Source organism: Brassica oleracea, chromosome C9, assembly GCF_000695525.1.
Source record: "Brassica oleracea var. oleracea cultivar TO1000 chromosome C9, BOL, whole genome shotgun sequence".
NCBI lineage: Eukaryota > Viridiplantae > Streptophyta > Magnoliopsida > Brassicales > Brassicaceae > Brassica > Brassica oleracea.
This window is the reverse complement of record NC_027756.1, coordinates 20,960,648-20,965,143: the sequence shown is the minus strand read 5'-3', so window position 1 is coordinate 20,965,143 and position 4,496 is coordinate 20,960,648.

Below are 4,496 nucleotides of genomic sequence, written 5' to 3'. Positions count from 1 at the left end.
GGACCTCCGACGACTTTCCGACGAAATTCCGACGGATGTAAAGCAGTCCGTCGGTATTCCGTCGGAATTGTCCAATCTCAAACGGCTATACAACGGTCATATATATTTGTCGGCAACGGTCACATGGTTCGTCGGAATTCCGTCGGAAAATACCGACGGAATTCCGACGACTTTGCTGTTAATCGGAATGTCGTCGGAAATTCGTCGGAATATACCGACGAACTTTCGACGACTACAACGGTTACATTTTTTATCGGAATGTCGTCGAAAAGTCGTCGGAAAATTCCGACGAACCATATTTCGTCGGAATTCCGTCGGAAATGGCCGACGGAATTCCGACGACTTAATTTTTTTGGATTTGGTCGGAAATTTGTGAGTATTCCGTCACAAATTTCCGACGACCTTGGTGTCCGTCGGAACCTCCGTCGGAATTCGGTGTGTTTTCTTGTAGTGATTGTATGAGCATATAAAATATGGAATCTCAAATACTATTATTTTCACTTTGACCACAACAACTAATAACAAAAATTGATTCGTATTGTACTCACGTTATATTCTTTTTTTTTGTTCATGTGCTTTATGTGATCATATGTGAGTATAGTTCTGTAAACAACAAATATACTCTGATTCTTCTTTATTTTGCTCATGAGTAGGCTTATGATGACTCGTATGTGATTCTTTCTGTGCTGTCATGAGTAAGAATTGGACTTTGTAACTGAAAAGAAAAGAATTGATTTTGAGTTTATGGTAATGTATGTTGGAGTATAAGTTAATGTGTAAGCTGTGATAATATGTAAAGATTTTTATGAGTAAGCTGTGGTCATTCTACTTGAATACAAAAGAATATATTTCTCACATACGTTAGGTCACATTTGAATAAGTATAGCCGCAATGTTAGGAAGATTTTAGAGAAGCAAAAGAAAAAGAAAAAAAAACAGTGAAGCTACAATTTATTATTTCATTTTGTAAACAACAGCCATACTCGAAAAATTGTTTATATATGAATTCTTCTATGTTTTGTTCATGAGTAGGCGGTCGATGACACGTATATGATTTTTCTATATGTTGGTTATGAGAAAGTATTGGACATATGAAGGAGCTCGTATCTCCTATATATTAATTGTGAAGCATTTTTAAGTTGCGACTTATATTTAAATGCTTACGTGTCATCACTTTATCCTTCTTTACAGCCTCTGTTAAAAAGGCATAGATTACTAGAGTAAAAATCAGATTGCCACTACTGACCATTAATGTTTAAATTAATATTTACATATATAACGTTTGATATTTATTATACTCGATATACGTATATAACGTTTGATATCTATTATACTCGAGCTTCGTTCTAATTTTGGTAGACTTAAACCGGTACATTAAAGTCAAAATTTTGAATCGCGTTTGGTTTTTCAAAAGGTTATACAAATTCGTTTTTGTATACATTCGAACACCCACTTAAAAAATATCAAATAACAAATAACAAATCATCATATTAGTTAGAATTAGCATCATTTTTCAATCGAACAATTAACTATTTAACTATCAACAAATATCATATATAATTTAAACAATTATGAACCATGACTACATGATCATCATCATAATGTATTTAGTTAAAGTTATGTAAGATGGCTAAAAAATCCGAGAAAACCTACATAGAAAATATTACCCATAGTGAAATCAGACATAGTTAGTCTCAGTATTAGGGACAACGAAGAAGATTGTACTATATACATACCAAAGGATTTAGAATGTGTCAAGCTTCATAATTTATTTAGTTGAATATAGTACAATCAATTAAAAAATAGCTTATTCAACAAACTGTTGTAACTAACTTATGTTATCCCTTATATATTAATTGAGAAGCATTACAACATTTTTTGTAGCCACGTGTCATCACTATGATGATTCTTAGAATTTTTAGAAAAAATGTTGGTCCATCTAAATATATAATAAGTTTTTTATTAAATTAACCATAAATTCATTATTAATATTCTTCATTATTTCCTTAAATTAAAAATCATATTAACCATAAAATAAATAAAAAATCAATTTTTTTTGTATAAGTTATATTTTAAAATTTTAAAAACAACTATAAACAACTAAAACTGTTAAAAATCTCACATTCAAATTTTGTGAACCATGGTTTAAAATTTTTGTTATGACAAGATAAAAATATTACCAAAATCATATAACTAAAAAGTATCATTTAATAATTATTAAGATTAAAAGATATATATATATATATATATATATATATATATCTTTTTAAATTAAACTATATACCATGTAAAATACATAAATAATATAATTTAGAAATTTACTTTGAACCATTTTCTTTAATAAAATCTCTGAAAAAATATTGACAACATAATTTTTTTTAAAAAAATTATAAATTACTAAAACTATTAATCCTACAATGAAAATTTTGTTATTAAAAATTTAAATTTTTTGCTATAAAATATACAAATAATCAAAAAAACATATGAGTAGGAAACATCATTTAATAGATATTAATATAAAAATTTTACTATATATATGTTAAAATCATTTATATTTAATTATATACCATATCAAATATAAAAAAATATTGTTTGGATTAATAAGATTTATTTATATGTTAGCACCAATTTAATTATATACGTAATAATTGTTGATTTTTTATTTATTCAAGATATATTTATTATTTCATAATATGTAAAAACATATAATATATAAAATAATTTATATATATAATGTTCATTCCGCGCAAGGCACGGGTCTTAACCTAGTGTTTCAAGTATATGCTAACTAGGGATTGGCCCGCCCTACGGACGGGTGAATTTACATTAAAATTATGTTATATTTAAAAATATTTTAATTTTATATGACATTTGAAAAGTTACTTTAAATTGAATATAAAAATAAAATATATTTTCTAATTAGATCATATATATTTATTTTGCTAACATTTGAACTTTGTTTATAATTCGTACGTGTTTGAATTTTTATTTGTTATTAACTATATCTTATAACATTATACTATTTTATTTCAGTATTCATTTCACACATTTTTTTAATGGAAATACATTTTTTTTTTTTGCATTTGCATGAGAATTGGTGGCATTATGTTGGCCCCACGGTTATGCTTCTCCTGGCTTTTTGATTTGGTTGTAAAGCTTCTCAGGTGGTTCTTCATTGTTGGTTGTTTGTCTTCGATTCGTCTGACTGACTCTTTGTACTCCTCCTGTGGTTTTTAGGTGGTTGGGCGTTATCTTTTTCTTCAATCTTGAATTTTTTTAATTCTTGAATATAGGTTTTGACTTGATCCTTTTCTTTGAATGCCAGTGTCTAGGTTTTAGTCTCCCTGTCTTTGGGATCTAGTTTCTAGGGATATCTTTGTTTTCTGCCAACATATGTATTCTAACTTGTCTTTCACCTGTTTGGTAGTTTCACCAAATGAAATATATATCAATTTGGGGAAAGAAAAAAAAAAGCTATGAGTTTGTTTTTATGAATGTATTGTATTTATGAGCAGTCCATGTGCGTAAGGGTTTATCTTATTATTATTATTTTTGATAAAAATACTTGCCGGCAACTGTTCTTTGGTGGACGCATTGTTACGTAGAGATGAAATTCATATCATTTGCTGTTTAGTATGTTACAATGAATTTTGTGTGTGAATTTTTGACACTTTGATAGTGTCAGCCACTTTTATGTTTTCTTTCTAGTAATATGGCTATTTAAAATTCATGTGAATAAGTAAACAATGTATTAAGTAGTGAGTGACTTATAAACTCAATCAATAAGGCCTATAACTGTTTTATTATCTTATTCCCAACTATGGTGTCATGCTTACAGAGAATACATAACAGTTATATTCATGTTCCATAGAAGATCCTCTTTTTATCTCTGTTTTCGATAACTAACTACTAACTACCTATTATGAATGTAGAACAGATCATGCTTACGTTATTCACAGAGTTATGTGCACAGTAGCCTTCTCCATTGCCTGTTCTTCGCTCAATGTTAATGCTTTCTTCTGCACTATCACCATTCAGGGAAGGAACTCGCTCTGTCTCTGAGACACAGATTTTCAGAAATGCACAGTGGTTTCCAGAGAATGAGAGAGTGAATGAGATGAAAAAAGATTCTGTAGAAGATATTACCTAGGCGAGGAAGCATGATGTCTGTGTACTGCAGTATTTCCTCCTCATCCTGCTGCTCCAGGTTTACATTGATTTTCTTCAAGATGGGCAATTAGACGCTTAAATCTATCAATTCCACTGTAAACAATCTAAGGTTTACTGGTTACATAAATTTTCTTTTGTTTGAGGATTTATAGTTTCTAAGCGGTTAATTAGCTTTTTATATTTTTGTGCAACAGCTGTTAATTAGCTAACCCAGTAGTGTACACGAAGCTAAAATGATCACCACCACGATAATATTCATCCAACATCTGAGGATGATGTTCCAATATTTCTTTTTTTTGGGAAATTCAAACATCATTTTTTGTTACT